General features: G+C 39.9%; 1 protein-coding gene across 45 annotated transcripts in view; it reads left to right on the top strand.

Moving 5' to 3' along the window:
- Positions 1–1,210: 1,210 nt before the first annotated feature.
- HNRNPC (heterogeneous nuclear ribonucleoprotein C) overlaps positions 1,211–17,597 on the top strand; it is a 56,371-nt gene continuing 39,984 nt past the window's right edge. For 6 of the 45 annotated variants that reach the window (XM_082736951.1, XM_082736944.1, XM_082736936.1 and 3 more), the window contains exons 1-4: positions 1,286–1,443; positions 2,083–2,128; positions 6,222–6,385; positions 6,715–6,740. The gene's annotated coding sequence lies outside the window, so the exon portion shown is untranslated. Of the gene's footprint in view, positions 1,444–2,082; positions 2,129–6,221; positions 6,386–6,714; positions 7,469–17,597 lie in introns of those variants that run through there. The other 39 variants (XM_082736950.1, XM_082736940.1, XM_082736935.1 and 36 more) reach the window with 14 other exon arrangements.

The following is a 17,597-nucleotide window of genomic DNA, read 5'->3' as shown; positions in this document are numbered from 1 at the left end:
GTGAATCTATCTGCAATTAAAACTGCATTCACAGGACGCCTGGGTGGCTCAGTTGGTTAAGCAGCTGCCTTTGGCTCAAGTAATGATCCCAGCGTTCTGGGATCGAGTCCCACATCAGGCTCTTTGCTCGGCAGGGAGCCTGCTTCTCCCTCTGCCTCTGCCTGCCACTCTGTCTGCCTGTGCTCGCTCGCACTCTCTCTCTGACAAATAAACAAAACAAAAAAACCTGCATTCACATGTCTGTTTACCCCTTAAAATGGTTACAGATGTAATCACATTATTTGGTGTCCTGCATCTTCCTTTCATCAACCGCACAAAGGAATCTCTCTGCTTAGAAGAGCTGGACCTATTTCTTACTGCGTTTAGGGCTGCTACACCACAAGCGTAGGGACTGGGCAGGCGGTGACCCCAGCCGGCAGATGGTAGGCCATTTTGGGCGGCGGGGTGGTTGGCGGGGGAGACAGAGGGGTAAGCCAGTTTAGTTGGTATGTAGGGTATCAGCAAGATGACTCGAGGCCAGAGGGTGAGCATAGTATTCCAAACCAGCACTTGAGACTCCCTTTACTTCTTGTACTGGAAAAGAAAAAGGAAGTCAGCTGATTTGGGTATAAGGAAAGGATTGTCTGAAGAAGAGCTTGAGAGGCTGACTGACAAAGGGAGCTGTCCAGGAGGGAGCTGATATTTGAGTCTAGAACTGAGAAGGGACCTAGGTCGGAGAAACTGTAGGGTTGGTCAATTTTCTGCAGCCTGATCTTCACTGTTCCCTCCCCTCTCTAAGAGAAGTCCTCTCTTTAGCTACGTCCGGCGAAGGAACCTTTTTCCTAGGCCCGGGGGGGGGGGGGGGGGGGTAGGGCAGGTCCTTGCAGCGGGATACCGAACAAAATCCCTCAGTGCTTCCCCGCCCCCGCGCCGCGGGAATTCTGAGATCTGGGCGGGCCTTCTGCTAGGCGCTCTAAGGAGCAGGGATAGGGGAATATAGCCGCCAATCAGACTACCCGGATACCCGGATGTGAAGCGGTGCGCGATACAAAGGCGAGTTACCACCCAGCGCTTCGTCAGGTACAGTGACCAATAAGCACTTCTCGGGTGATAAATGACAGGAAAAGTAGCCATTTACAAACTAGTTTCTGTCACGCATGTGGAAATTCTCTTGCTTAGTCTTACCCACTACTGATTGTGATTGGGCAAAATTGTGAAGAGCGGTAGAACTGTCTAATTAGAAGCGGGAGCGAGAAAAGTCGCAGCCAATAGCACGACTCTCGGGAGTGGGGCGGGGTCTAGGCCTTCGCCTCGGCGGCGGAGGAGACGCGGGGGCCATTTTGTGAAGAGACGAAGACTAAGCGGTGCGGCTGAGTCGTCGACCTCGAGCAGCAGTTGGCTTCTCCACGTAGAACCCGGGAGTAGGAGATTCAGAATCGAATCTCTTCTCCCTTCCCCCTCCTGGTAAGTGGAGGGGGCAGAAGCAGGGCAGGCGCTGGGTTCCTCGGCGAGCGCGAGGGGGTGTGGGAGAGAAGACGAGGGAACCCTACCCTCGGTAGAGTAACCAGGCCTCCATTTATTCTCTTGCGTTGGGGCGTTAGGTATTATGCCGGAGAGAGTTTTACAGGCCTCAGCCCTTGCGTAGATTTAACCTAGTGTCCTGTAGGCCACGATCGGAAGGGAAAACGTCCTTTTCCTTTTTCGCCCTTTTTCTGTGTTAACGGCTGCTTTCCTTTCTTTTTCTACGACCATGAGGACTCCGAGAGAGAGATGAAAGGCAAGATCGAGATGCTCATTAATACAGTTGGAAGTTCACGTAGCGCTGATGCCTCCTGTTAAATTTAAAAATTGGGCGGGGGATGGGTAAGGGTTACCAAGTAGATAATTGCACCGCGAGCCTCTAAATTCCGGAGCGTACCGCAGGGCACGAGAGTAGTAAATATAACAATAGATTTAATGTTTTACTGATTATTTTTTATTTTACACCTCTTTGAGCAACGGCGGACCTCGAAGTAGTTATTTTCAGTTGTTTTTGAAAATATATTGTAATCTCATTTACATATTAACAGTAATAATTAAAGCTGGCTTACTTTTTATCTGCAGGTTACAAATCACTTGAAATATATAAGTTAGTGGAACTTTGCTTGAGGTAGGTACTACTATCTTTATCAGGAACTGAGAGGCACAAGAGTGTCGGTTGCCAGGGTCATAATAAATCAGTAGCGGAACTACTAAGGAATTTGACTCTACTACGTTAGTCAAGTGGTTTATGTAGCTGTGGAATAGTAGGTATTGATAGTACTGTATTTGAATCTTTGCAAGAACCTAATCATGGCAGTCATTCCAGTGAAAACTGGAAATTTCCCGAACTGCATTTGGGAAAAATATTTAATTACGAGATTGGCAGTTATTAATTTAACATTCTGATATAAACTTCAAGTTTGACTTATAGGCTATTCTGGCATTGACTTTCTAAAATATCTGTTTAAAAAGTAAAATTAACGCATACTTTTTTATTAAGGTATTATTGTGCCCACAATTTGCTAAGTCCTGAAGCTTATGAAAAATGTTAAGTTTATAAAAATTGCATAGGTGTTTCTAAGTAGTATCACATTGACTTACCCAAGAAATCGCTTTTTTTTTTTTTTTGATACTTGGGGAGGGGGAGGGGATCTTTAATAGTGTGGTTTCTCCCAAAAACTGTTAGCAAAGTTTAAACCAATACTGCAGGATAAATTCATCCCTTAGGAAAGGGAGAGAAGGTAAAAGTACTTTTGTATGGAATAGTTAATGCATTTGTCAATCTTCTCACCATGTGGCTAATGTAATGGGGATTAAAAGGCTTGCTCTTCAGAAAAAATATAAACATGTATACTGCTTGGGCTTAAAACTAAAGGTTATCACTACAGAACTGTTAGAAATGAGATAAGGGCAGTGATTAGTTAAGATTTAAGTCATAAACATAATAAAAATATTGTTACAAATAAAGAGAAATGTAAGAAATTACTTAATAACAATTGGTAAAAATTGAAATTAATTGAAGGTCACTGTTCTTGCCTTGACGAGTGAGAAATATGGGTTTCTTGGGAACAACGTGTACCGAGGAAACAGCTTCTTAGAGTTACTATCCATCTGGAAAGATTGGGCCTCAGAATTCATGTCTGAAACAGTTTTAGAGGTGTTTTCAGATAGGTTTTAATAGCATTTTCATGTGGCTAAAAAGGAAGGATTTAGGGAGGATGACTAAGTTGCAGCTCTTCTGACCTTCTGTGTTCCCCATGCTGGTTGCAATGGAATGTTTGGCGTTGGTTGCTATTCCTTCTGTAGAGAATTTAAATTTGTGATTAGGTCTTTAGTGGGTTTCAGCATGCAGTTTTGTTTTGGATGGAATTGCTGTAAGAACAAACAAGGAATGAGTCCAGAATAGTTAATTTAATAATAAAGATTATATTAAGTAGTCGTTATCTAAGATGTTAACTTGGGATTGACAGGTGAAAGAATCTTGGCCTAAACGTTCAGAAAACTCTCCATCTTCCTCGCCCCTGTTACTGTATTAGGTAAATCAGCGAAACGTTATGGATTTCAGTTTTATACTTAAGAAGGGGGCTTAGACATCTTAACTATTTTCTTAATTTATACTCAAGTCATTTGTTTTCAGAAGGCTGGAAAGTGTACCGAAAGTTTTATTAAAAGCAGTTTTATATATTAGATTGTATTCTATCTTAATTAGTCTTGACGTAGCTGTGATTGTCATGGAGAACATCGTTTGCTCATGCTTAATATGTGTATTTAGATTGGGCTCAGGGAAGATGATGGTTTTTACATGTTAGATTTATTACAGGATTGACACGTGAGAACCAGCACTATTTGATGTAGCGTAACTGTAAGTGTCCTCAGTTACTAGGAAGTTGGGGCTTAAAGGGGGGAAAAAGGATTACTCTAGGGTTTTTTAATTCTCTTGGTGCATTTACTATAAGTCAGGATGTTCCTGGATTTACTTTATGCCACTCTTACCTGTGGGATAGAGGCTCCCCATTAACCTCTCATAGTGGTTCTTAAATGTGAACCAACAGAAGAATCGGTAAGGGGAATGAATAGTTAAAATAGATTACTGGGCTGCACCACCAGAGTTTCTAATTAAGTCTGGTGTGGGCCTCGGAAATTTGCATTTCTAATAAGTGCCACTTGGTGCTGGTGGGCAACCCTCACTTCAAGAATAGTGCTTCAGAAGAAGGGATCCAAACCTCCAGAGGTTTTGACAAAGTAAAATTTAGGTATACTGTTAATTGCAAAGCATTTTAATTAGGCACTAAAATTGTTCAGTCTTTTTTATGAGGTGGTAGCTCATCAGTTTAACGTAACTTTTTAGAAGACCTCTTCATGACTTTCAGAAACAGATGGTTCTTTTCATATTAACTTCTTGGTGAGCGTTTGTCTTGTGACGTCTGTGCAGAGGATTTATTTGTAGATGAGCCCCAAAAGTTACTTAATACACCCTGAAGATTTTGAGTACCAGTTTCAAGCTGTGACTTAAGTAAGAAAATTGAAAGTTTGACCATAACTGGACATGACAAACACTGCTGTAGAGATGATATTCAACTATGTATCTTTTCTACAACTTTTCATTTTGTACACTTTTTTAAAAGTTTTATTTTTAAAAAGATTTTATTTATTTGATGGAGAGAGAGGCAGCACAAGCAGGGAGAATGGGAGAAGGAGAAGCAGTCTTCACACAGAGCAGGGAGCCTGAATGCCAGGCTCATGCCCAGGAGCCCTGGGATCATGATCTGAGCTGAAGGCAGATGCTTAACAACTGAGCCACCCAGGTGCCCCAAAGATTTTATTTTTAAGAAGTCCCTGTGCCCACTGTGGGCCTCAAAACCACAACCCTGAGATAGAGTCCCACACTCCTCTAACTGAGCCATCCGGGTACCTGTATAGTTGGTACATTTTAACACATCAATCCAAATGTAAAACTAATTTGCAGGTTAACACTTAAACTGGTCTGCTACTTGGAAAAAATTTATAGTTAAAATTTTTAGAGGTTTAGTACTTGTTCTGTTGATGTAGTCATTCACACATAATTGACTCAAGGAACACTTTCTAATTTTAATTTTTTGAAGGTTTGGTTTTGTTTCATTTTTTAAGAGGGATTAAGGGCAGAGGGAGTGGGAGAGAATCTTAAGCAGGCTCCATGGCCAGCGTAGGGCTTGAGCTCATCGTGACCTGAGCTGAAATCGAGTCAGATGCCTGACTGAGCTACTCAGGCGCCCCTGGCTTTTTGAAGTAAGCTCTACACCTAATGTGGGGCTTGAACTCATGGCTCTGAGATCAAGAGTCGCATGCTCAACCAACTGAGCAAGCTAGGTCCCCCTAGTTACTGACATTTGTAAAGGAGATTAAAACCATTTGGCTGAATATTGAATTGTGAGGGTGGTGATTTCCTTATTTTCTCAAAAAACCTACAATCTAATTGCAAATCTTTCAGCTGATGAAACGGCCAGTCATGCATGTTATTTTTTAGTGTGGTGTTGTGTGAGATTCTTAGAAGAGTTTGTATCTTGAAATAAGCTGCATATACTAGCTTACAGACAGACCACAGAAACATTCATTAAGGGCTGTAATTTTTCACTTACTTTATGACATTCATTAAGGACTGTAATTTTTCACTTTATGACATTAAATACTCAGTAACTCTAGTATAATCTTCTCCTTCATTTGGTTTTTCATTCTGTCACTGGAATGATGAGCTCCTTCCTAAATTTTATGATGTGCTCCTTATTTAAACATCTTCCCTTATAGAACCTATCAGGTCTTGTTTTGATGATAAACAGGTTTTGAGAATAGATGTCATCTCTAGTAGGTATCTTCATGATAGACCATTCCCCTTAATAATTTTGATACTTGACATTTGCTCACTTCTTCATCCCTGTTGGCCTGGTTTTTCTATAATTTCTTTGTCCAAGCTGAATATCAAGATGAATGTTCGTAGATTTTTGTTTTTAAGACCCTTGTGGGAATATAGGCATATATTTAGTAAATTTTTGTCACCTACTGATAAAGAATTGTGAAGACAATCACTGGTAGAGGTGATGGTTTTATAGAGGCTTTCCCTTCCCAGTGTAATGTTAATGCTTTACCAAAATGTGTTACATGCAATGGACAGATATTTCTGTCTTGGGGGTTTAGGGCACAACATTTCTGAGGAACTCTGACTCAATCTGTCCCTTCTCCTTTCACAGGGCAGCAAGGCGAACCCCATCCCTACTCACTGGAGCTCAGCTTTGATTTTTAACCTCCCTTCCCCACCCTTCCAGAACACACACATTCCCATTCCAAAACTGATTTTATAAAGACATTTTAAACATAATGATGCAACTTGGTGTGCACTACTGCAAATTTACAGGTGTTTTTTTTTTAATTGTTTCCAAAACGGGACTTGGATTTAAGATGTAATTTTTAAAATTTCTATTTCTATTTTTTCTGCAGCAGTTGGGTTAGAGGAGGAGGAGCCTTTTAGCCTCTCATAAACTGACCTCTCTACTTCCTCGTGTATTTTTAAGATTGATTGATGATGTGGAAAGGGCTTTGCTTGTCTGCTACTGAGAACTTTACCCTTGCGGTTTTTGTGGAAACTGCTTTTGGAAAAAGAAAAGAAATGAACTTTACTGACTTGACATTTTTGCACCTCCCGTTTTTCTAATCTGGGCTATTTTTATTTTTGTTTTTTTACAGTGAGATTTTTTTGATCTTCAGCTACAGTAAGTTATTCAATTTTTTTTTTACATTTTTCCTGACTTTCCGCTGATTTCCTTTTTATTGTTGTTACTAGTTACTATTATTATTATTATTATTATTATTATACTTAATGATGGTGATGATGATGATGATAATGACACTGATGATTTTTAACCGGATTAAAATCGAGTTTTTCTGAATGTTCATAAGAATTTCTCCGGCCTCCTGATTGACTTTGGAGTTTTGCATCTTGGGAGAGAAAGTGAAGGCATTAGCATTTTTAAGTGGATTGATCACATAAACCTTTTCTCTCCCAACCAACCCCACCCTTGCCCTCATCCCCTCCCCCAGGCTCGAAAGAATTTTACTGGCTGTTAAGTCTGTGACCTTATTTTTCCTGATCTTTAACTTAACTGTTTTAGAGCATCTCTGGACGTCTGTATTTTTAATTTTTTATTTTTGTTTTTTTTATTTTTAATCTTTCATTTGTTAAATTTTTAAACTGTGCTGCAATAAAATGTGTGTGGTACTACTTAACACCTATGATGGTGATGGCGGCATTTTCCCAGAAAGCCATTTTCCTCCTGTTACCCTTGAAATCCCATCCTGCTTTTCCTGTACACTACTACCCTTCACAAACCACAAGCTGCAGCAACATGGATGCCCAGCCTGGAACAGCAGCAGCCAGGATGACCTGGAGCCAGGGGGGCCTTCGGAACAGATGCACACCCTTCCCGGGTGATGGTAAGAGGTGTGAGGTCCACTTGGTTTCATTGCAGAGACTAGGAAATACACCCATTTTAGTCTAGTTGATGCGATGTAGGTGATAGCTTTTGGAAATGTTTGGGTTAAGATTTTTTTTTTTTTTTTTTTTTTAAACTCTCAAGAGATGTTCCCCAAGGGATGCCTGCTCAGTTTTTTAAAAGCTGATGGAATTATGAGGTTGTAACTAACTTGGGCTGACAATTTTTGATAATTGGAAAGTGGAGCTGAAGTTCACGTATACTTCAGAATGAAAGTGGTTTGTCTTAAATAGCAACAAGACAAGGACACCTTAGGTGGGTTTATTCTTAGATTGTTGAAAATGAGTAAAAATTTTCTGTTATTCAGAATAACCTTCCTTGGGTTTGTGACAATAGTTTTTTGATTGTATTCCATTTAGGCTGTTCTTACTGAAATTTAACATGAATCAAGCCACAAGAAACATCCTATAATAACTAAAATGCTTTTTCCTGGGAGGATTTTTGTTTTGCTTTGTTCTAAGGATAGGTAGATTCTTAATCTCAAAAAGCAGTGAAACTTTTTTAATCTGTATCCAAATCAGGAAATAGAGTTGATCTCTCTTTCAGTGATAACTTGTGGCCCAGCAAATGTTAGGGAATGTGTTCTCTAGAGTAATAGGAAAGAATAAGGATCTAAAGAATTCAGAATTTAGCAACCTGTAATATTTTATTTTAAAGATTTAGTCATCCATTTTAGAGGGTGGGGGCAAAGGGAGAGAGAGTCCCAAGTGGAGTCCATACTTGAGGGGGCAGGGCTTGCAAGCATAACCTGAAACCAAGAGTTGAATGCCCAGCCGACTGTGCCACTCAGGCATCCCACAACCTCTAGCATTTTACTGACTACGGTGGAATATTGTGGTAACTCACTATAGAGCTGCTATAGTAGATTTCGAGCTGAGGGATAAAGTAAAATTAAAGGCATATTCAGTGCTGTGTATTGCTAGGATTAATCACATATTTGTTTTTCTTGTACTAAAAGAATAAAATCCAGTTAAAAAGTGAACACTGAAGGCATCCTTAAGAGAAAACAGAATGGGAGAAAGTGATATAGGTTATCTAGGAGAGGAATGGAAAATTTCTTTTGTAGGTCCAAGTATTATTGATGTCCTCTGTTAAATGAAAGCTGTTTTTCCTGTTACTCTTCTGTCGTTGTGTGGCTCCTCTTCACGGTCAGTCCCTCGTTAATCTTACAAAGTTTTGTGGGTTATGTTCTGTTTTGCAGAGGTACAAAAAGGTATGGTAGTTTTTCAGGGACTTAGAATGTTGTGAGGGAGACAGATGAATAAGACAAATGTCATGGTGTGATTAGAAGTAAACATAGAACTTAGAGAAGCATGTAAAAATGAGTACCTGAATGACTCTTTAAAGGGCAGGAAATACTAAGGGAAAGAGAACTGAACCTTAGAATTAAGACCAGATTATAAAAATGTAAAAATTTTTTTAAAAAGATTTTTATTTATTTATTTATTTACTTGATCTATCACAAGTAGGCAGAGAGGCAGGTAGAGAGAGAGGGGAAACAGGCTCCCCGCTGAGCAGAGCCTGATGTGGGGCTCGATCCCAGGACTGAGATTATGACGAGGCTTAACCCACTGAGCCACCCAGGTGTCCCTAGATTGTAAAAATTTTAATGTCACACTGAGGAGGTTGTATTTTATCCAAAAACTGTTGGTGAGCTGTTGAAAGGTTCTAAACCAAGGGAGTGAGATCAGTTTTCCATTTTGGAAATGTCATTCTGTTGGTGTGGAAATGGAGAATAAGATTGGAGGTAGGTGATAAGGAACATAGTAAAATACACAGAAAAATAATGAGCTGGCCTGGTCAAAAGCAGTGGTATTGGAACTAGGGACTAGCTTATAAATGGAGAAGGATTTGGTAGTGCCTGTGATGAGGAGGAGCAAGGATTTCAGCATGACTTCCAGGATAGATGTTGGGTAAACAAAGGGAGCAGATTAGGGTAAGAGTAGGAGAAAGCAATTTAAACAATTGTTTTTTTTTTTTTTTTTTTTTTAAGATTTATTTATTTATTTATTTGACAGAGAGAAATCACAAGTAGGTAGAGAGGCAGGCAGAGAGAGGAGGAAGCAGGCTCCCTGCTGAGCAGAGAGCCCGATGCGGGACTCGATCCCAGGACCCTGAGATCATGACCTGAGCCGAAGGCAGCGGCTTAACCACTGAGCCACCCAGGCGCCCCTAAACAATTGGTTTTTGAGACGCTCCTGGAACAACCAAGTATAGATTTTGTTCATTAGACATCTGAGTGCTTATTCTGAAAATCCTCATTAGGCTGGGGTATCTGGGTGAACAAAACCTATTGCCCCCTGTTCTATCGGGTATTACAGATCATTGAGAGGAGAAATAGAATGACAAAGAGCACTGTATAATCTAGAAGGAAAAGAACAGAATAAGGTTATAGAAAGGGAACCAAATTTAGAATATGGAGGTGGGAGGGAGTGTACTGCCAGTGAAATGACCTTGAATTGATGTTGAAATTAAGATCCGGAAGTGTATTATCCTACTTGAAAGCACAGGTAATGGGGGGAAATCTTGGCCTCAGGGCAAAAATTACTACTGGAGAATAGGCACCAAGGATGCATAGAACAAGACACAGAGTTGGAAAGATAAGCGAAGTGGTTAGCAAGCTTGATGTACTGGTGGTCCTTGTAGGGTCCTTACTTAATATCTAGATTGTCTTGGGAACAAAAGGAATCCTTTGAAGGACACTGGAGAATGCTTGAGATCCTGTTTGGTATTTCCTTCTGGCTGTTGTCTTGGGAATGAGGACAAAGTTGAAGGAAGACAACTAAATCAAAAGACCTATCTGGATAGGTCACTATCTTTTAATCTCTCCTAGGCCTGGAGATACTCACCCAGTTGTTTGAAATGAGTTTTGTGTGTGTATTAATGGGCAGATCTAATTGGTTTGAAGAGGACAGGTTGATCAGACACTAGGATACTGATTACTTAACACCCCATTGGGTAAGACATGATGTGATCACTTCCCTGTTTGAAAGGAAAAATGAAGTAGACCCTTCTTGGAAGTAATAATCTGAACACCTTACTGTGTATGTGTCCATCATTGTTAATGTTCTTCTAACTTTTTAATCATCATAACCTTTGTATATTATCATTAGTGTAATGGAGATGAGAGCACTGAAACACAATTTAAAAAATTTGCTCAAAGTTGGACATAACCTAATAAATGGTGACACATGGAGTCAACCCTGGCAGTTAAGTCTACAGATTTCAACTTTTTTTTTTTAAGATTTTATTTATTTATCAGAGAGAGAGGGAGAGAGCGGGAGAGAGCGAGCACAGGCAGACAGAATGGGAGGCAGAGGGAGAAGCAGGCTCCCTGCAGAGCAAGGAGCCCGATGTGGGACTGGATCCCAGGACGCTGGGATCATGACCTGAGCCGAAGGCAGCTGCTTAACCAACTGAGCCACCCAGGCGTCCCCAGATTTCAACTCTTAATCATATTAGATTGACTGTTCTTTACTTGACATAATGAAGTATTTTTGAAAAACAGATCCATTTAGGGTACAGTTACCCCTCCCCTGAAAAAAAGAAACTGCTTCTGATGTTGACGACTTTTTTTTTTTTTTTAAAGATTTTATTTATTTATTGGTCAGAGAGAGAGCATGTAAGCAGGCAGAGGCAGAGAGAGAAGCAGGTTCCTTGCAGGAGCCCAATGCAGGGTTCCATCTCAGGACCCTGGGATCATGACCTCAGCCAAAGGCAGTGGCCCAACTGACTGAGCCCCCCAGGTGTCCCTGGACTTCTAGGAAAAAATTTTTTTTTTAAGATTTTATTTATTTGACAGAGATCACAGGTAGGCAGAGAGGCAGGCAGAGAGAGAGAGGGAAGCAGGCTCCCCGCTGAGCAGAGAGCCCGATTTGGGACTTGATCCCAGGACCCTGAGATCATGACCTGAGCTGGAGGCAGCATCTTAACCCACTCCCCGCTGAGCAGAGAGCCCGATTTGGGACTTGATCCCAGGACCCTGAGATCATGACCTGAACTGAAGGCAGCGTCTTAACCCACTGAGCCACCCAGGCACGCTGGACTTCTATTTTTAAAGACTATGCAACTAAATACCATCATTAAAATATTAAATATTTAGTTCTTAATCACTTTAAATGAAAATGATGGAGAGTCCAAAGTAGTAAATTAGATGCAGCTTTGTGGTATAATTTTATAAAATGTTTGGATGTGATATTTCAGGGAATAAACAGATTTTAAAGTGAGTTTTAGTTGAAGAAATAACTTTGTGGTTTTAAAAAAAAATCCCAGTTTGCTCCTTGAAACCTTTTTTTATATAGTTTTTAGGTTTTTGTTCTGTTTCTGGCTTATTCTTCCACTCTATTGGAGTACTCTTGTGTCCAGTCTTCCCATTTCTCTTTTTACTCAAACTCCCTGTGTTACTTCATTCCGGCAGATGATTTTCTATACCATCCAAGCTAATGATTCTCATGCTTGCATCACCAGACTTAACTTTGAATGACATGCCAGTTTGTCTAGTTACCTAGCTGACTGCACCCCTGAATGTGAACTATATCAATTTAGAAGTCCCAGATGGGGCTCCTGCTGTTCTCAAACCAGTGTTGCCAGTTGCAATAATGAAACTCCAGTTTTTATGTCATAGAGTGAGACTTCGGTTAACCATCCTTGTCTTTTTTTTTCTCCTAGACCTCACCTTCAGGCTTGTATCCTGTCAGGGCTTCCTTTAAAATACAAGTATTGATCACACTGCCATGGTTTGGTCCAGTTTCAAGCTGCAGTTGTCTCGTGCATTACTGGGATACGTTTAGGTTTCTTTTACCCCTTCCCACTGGTGTGTGGTAGCTAGACTGGTCCTGCTCAAATGTAATGTTGGAAAAACATACTGTTTTTAAGGATTTGCCGCTTGAAACTCAGTAGCTCCCTATTTTCAGTGTTAAAATTCACTGTGATGGGGAACCTGGGTGGCTCAGTGGGTTAAAGCCTCTGCCTTCTGGCTTGGGTCATAATCCCAGGGTCCTGAGATGGAGCCCCGCATTGGCCTCTTTGCTCAGCAGGGAGCTTGCTTTCTCTTCTCTTCTCTCTCTGCCTGCCTCTCCCTACTTGTGATCTGTCAAATACATAAATAAAATCCTTTAAAAAAAATTCATTGTGATTTTAAAAATTATCCTACATGGTTGGTTGTGCTTCTCCCTTACTAGTTGTATACATACAGTATATTTTGCTCTATCACATTGACTTACTGAGTCTTGAATGCTCTGTCTCAGAGCCTTCCTTAGAGTTTTCTTCCCCAAGACATTCCTAAGTTTAGGTTTCTCATTTCATTTAGGTTCTTAACTCAAAGATACGGCCTCACTGATGTTTTCCAAACTCACTTAGACCTTCAAGCTTCCCCATCCCCACTGGGTACTATGGTCTTTTCTTTGGCACACATAGAAGTTTATCATCTGTGTAAAGGTATAGGGAAATATTTTGAAGACACAGGTAAAACAATATTGTTAGGGTTGGAGGGAAACTTGCTCTGTGTGTGTGTGTGTGTGTGTGTGTGTGTGTGTGTTGAAAACAGCTCTAAGATAGGTTTGGCTGTGGTGGAAGGAATCAGGTTTTCATTTTGAGAGCATAGGCTGTTGTGCTTCTTATGATGGGGCTATAGACGAAATTTGGAAGAACTTTATCTTTAAAAAAAAAAAATTCTCTTGAGTATGCATGTATAGGCTTTCCAAAAAGTCATTTATACGGACAGCATATACATTCAAGTGGAAAAATTTTTTTTACTTCATGTGAACATAACAAAATTAGTAGAAATCTGAACATTTAAATAGCTACATATATTACATTCTTGTACAGTATTTTACTTAAATAGAATTATTTTAGGCCCTTACGGTCTTCCCATTTTCCCCTTTCATACATAATTGTGAACAGTCTGACAAAATTTTGTAGATTCCCTTAATTATTTTATTTTTAGATCTGTGTATATATTTGGTGCTGTTTTCATTTTATTGTGAAAAATTCCCAGAGGAGTGGAATTTCCATGAAATTGTCCAGCTTTAATGGTCTTTGGTAATCTTGTTCCATCCGTACCTGCATCTGTCCTCTCAGCTTTGTTATTGAAGCAAATCCTTTATATATTTCATCTCTAGATCATTCAGTATGTATTTTTGAAAGATAAGGACTTAGAAATAAAATCATTGTCAAAATATTTAAGACCCTGAAATACTACTGTGGGGGCTGAAAAAGGCATTCCCCAATCGTGTTTCATTTTTGTGGGATTATTCACAAGGATGATTGACTTTTGCTTACATGTTTTTTTGCTTGGTCCTTTCTGGATTTTGAGAAGTTCCTTTATTAGAAGTTTTGCTTTTTTAATTTGAAAGACTTGGCATGTTTATTCTCATTGGTGATAAAATTGAGGTCAGGGTAGCAAAAGATGGGATTCCTCTCTGTATATTTTACTGTTAATACTCAGACTTAGGTATAATCCTATGTTCTAGCTGCTTAGATCTGAGTGATGGAGAATGTTGTAAATTTAAGTTGGATTTTCTTATTAAAATAATTTCCTTACACAAATTAATTTCCTCTACTGGTTCAAGATCTTTTATTTACAATTCAGAAATGTAAAAAATCTATGGAAAATTTTTTTCATTAGTTTGACCATTTGGTGACAATCTTGATGTCAGTGGATGTGAGATTATTTATAGTCTGTTACATTAAATGACTAATTATGCATATGATTGGAGAAATGCTAATATATTTTATTTGACAGCTGTGTGCTTTCCCAGATCCCACTGGGGTATAACACACAACAAAAAAGGCATAGTATTATCTTGGTAAATTAATTGTGTGAAAAATCCTGATTTTCCAAACCTATGTCTCCATGTAGACTTTAAAAAGCATATTTTGTTGGAACTCAAAGATAATTAAATCTTCTGTCAGTATTATTGACCTTTGCTATTCAGAATATGGTCTGTGCTCCAGCAGCAGCAACAACAACAACATCATCATCATCATCATCATCATCATCATCTGGAAGCGTCATAGAAATACAGAATTTCAGTGCTCTCTTCTAGAACTGTGCTGGGTACAGTAAAGATAAACACAGGTCTAGACTACTTGCACTCCTTTTTTATCGCTTGCTCGTGATTTAGAAATTTTGATGGGCTTTGTGGCAAGAGTTTTTGGTGTTTGGGGGGAAAGTAGAGGATCATGGTGTGGCTCCATTTTGTGTAAATTTGAAATAATACAATGTAAAAAGTAACTATTTTATGTGTAAGATTTGAACTAATGAACTCCCCAAATTACAAATAAGGGTAAGAATCAACTAATTTCAGGGGCGCCTGGGTGGCTCAGTGGGTTGAGCCTCTGCCTTTGGCTCAGGTCATGATCCCAGAGTCCTGGGATCGAGCGGCATTGGGGGCTCTGATCGGCAGGGAGCCTGCTTCCTCCTCCCTCTTTCTCTCTCTGCCTGACATTCTGCTTACTTGGTCGGTCAAATAAATAAAAGAAAATTATTTTAAAAATTATTTTAAAAAATTAAAATTATTTAAAAAAAAAACTGGGCGCCTGGGTGGCTCAGTGGGTTAAGCCCCTGCCTTTGGCTCAGGTCATGATCTCGGGATCATGGGATCCAGTCCTGCATCGGGCTCTGCTCAGCAGGGAGCCTGCTTCCCTTCCTCTCTCTCTGCCTGCCTCTCTGCCTACTTGTGATTTCTCTCTGTCAAATAAATAAATAAAATCTTAAAAAAAAAACTGATTTCAAACAGAATGGGTAAATGGTTATACCACTTAAGCTAGTCACTGAAATAAATACATCTGAAATAGATGTATTTTGAATTATCACAGCTCTTAGGGAAATGATACATCTCGTATAATATGACCACTCTATTTTCGGTGGTAAATGATAGCTGAAGAGAGTAATATTTTAAAAACGTAATTTTGCAGGTCCCGTGTAGATGAATTTCTGTATACCTTCCACCTAGATTGCCAGTTTCATTTTCTTTCATTCTTACTTGCTAAACCATTTGAAGGAAATTCTGATTTAAGACCCCTAAAACTTAAAAGCATGAATCTCAAGAACAATGCTCGTGCTTTTACCAGGGGTTTATACAAATTAAACTGGATTCTCATTCACAAAAGAATTATTAGTTAATACTAGAAATAGTAAGTTCTTCTTGTATCTTTTTATTTACTATTTTTTAAAAGATTTTATATTTTATTTGACAGAGATCACAAGTAGGCAGAGCAACAGGCAGAGAGACCAGGGAAGCAGGCTCCCCACCAAGCAGAGGGCCCGATGTGGGGCTGGAACCCAGGACCCTGAGATTATGAACTGAGCTGAAGGCAGAGGCTTAACCCACTGAGCCACCCAGGCGCCCTACTTTTTACTATTTTTATATATTGCATATGTTCTTGATGTTTTATATCCCAGCTGAGATTTATTGACCTTACTGTAGTAATTTTGAAATGTTGATCTTAATTCTTCCCCTGTGAAAAGGGGAAAGAATTTTTTTTAAGATGTTATTTGAGAGAGCATGAGCAAGTGAGGAGAACACAAGTGGGAGGAGGGGCTGAGGAGGGGAAGAGACGCATACTCCCTGCTGAGTAGGGAGTATCTCTCCCAGGGTCAAGATCTGAGCCTAAGGCAGACCCTTAAATGACCAAGCCACCCCAGGTGCCCCATAAATATTTCTGATGCTTGTTTGATACTTGAAGATTTGGGGACCTCTTCTTTTAAAACGGCTTAAAATGTTCCCAAAGTAAATAGATGTTTGTCAAGGGGAGTTCTGTATAGAGGCTGCTCTGGTTAGGAATATGATAGGCTTATTTTCAACAACACGGATGGAACTAAAGGGTATTACACCGAGCGAAATAAGTCAGAGAAAGACAATTATCATATGATCTCTCTGATAGGAGAAATTTGAGAGACCAAGTGGGAGGTTTGGGGGGTAGGGAAGGAAAAAATGGAACAAGATGGGATGGGGAGGGAGACAAACCAAAAGAGACTCTTAGTCTCACAAAACAAACTGGGGGATGCTGGGAGAGGGTGGTTGGGTTATGGGCATTGGGGAGGATATGTGATAAGGTGAGTGCTGTGAAGTGTGTAAGCCTGACGTACCCCTGGGGCAAATAATCGCATGTTAATGAAAATAATTAAAAATTTAAAAATATGATAGGCTTCTAAAATGCTGGATTCTTTTTTAGATTTTATTTTTCTTTGTGACAGATTGTGAGAGAGCACAAGCAGAGGGAGAGGGAGTCCAGTGCGATGCAGGGCTGGATCCCAGAACTCTGGGGCCGTAACCTGAGCCAAAGACAGGCACTTAACCACCCAGGCACCACTTCCCCTTTTTAATTTTTATGTAATCTTCACGTGCAACAACCTCCAAGATCAAGAGTCATGTCCTCTACCAACCGAGGCAGCCAGCGGCCCCCTCCTCTTAAGTCTGATAGAACCCTCCGAAGCACACAAATAACATTTTTCTTTCTAAAAAAAAAATATTTTATTTATTTGACAGAGGTCGCAGTAGGCAGAGAGGCAGGTGGGGAGATGGGGAAGCAGGCTCCCTGCTGAGCAGAGAGCCCACTGCCGGGCTTGGTCCCAGCACCCTGAGATCATGACCTGAGCTGAAGGCAAAGGCTTAACCCTCCGAACCACCCAGGCACCCCAACAAATAACATTTTTTAGTAATGACAGTTGATTATAAAGGTTGAGACTAGAGAATTGTATTTTTCTGGACTAACAATGAGAGACCCCAAATTTATGAAACACAAGATCCAGTGGAAAATTGGTCTAGAGATGCCCATTTTCTTGATTTTACGGTTTTTTGAATTGATCTGGTGGAAGGGAGGCTCTCAACCTTTCCAACTTATGTTTAGGGAATTACAGAAATCTTTGCTGATCCTAGGCCAAGCGGTGTATCACAATCATTAAATCTCAAGGTAGCATTAAGCTATCTTTTCAAAATAAAATTATGAAAGCAGTATGGTTCTTGAAGAAAAATTGAGGAAAAAATACTTAAAAAAAAAACATAAAAATACTACTGCATCCTGAGATAGCTTACAGATAATTTAGGTAACAGTTGACAGTTTGAACTGTATGAG

This window comes from Mustela nivalis (assembly GCF_964662115.1).
Source record: "Mustela nivalis genome assembly, chromosome: 6".
NCBI lineage: Eukaryota > Metazoa > Chordata > Mammalia > Carnivora > Mustelidae > Mustela > Mustela nivalis.
The sequence above is the reverse complement of the archived record's forward strand: the minus strand, read 5'-3'. Positions and strand labels throughout refer to the sequence as shown.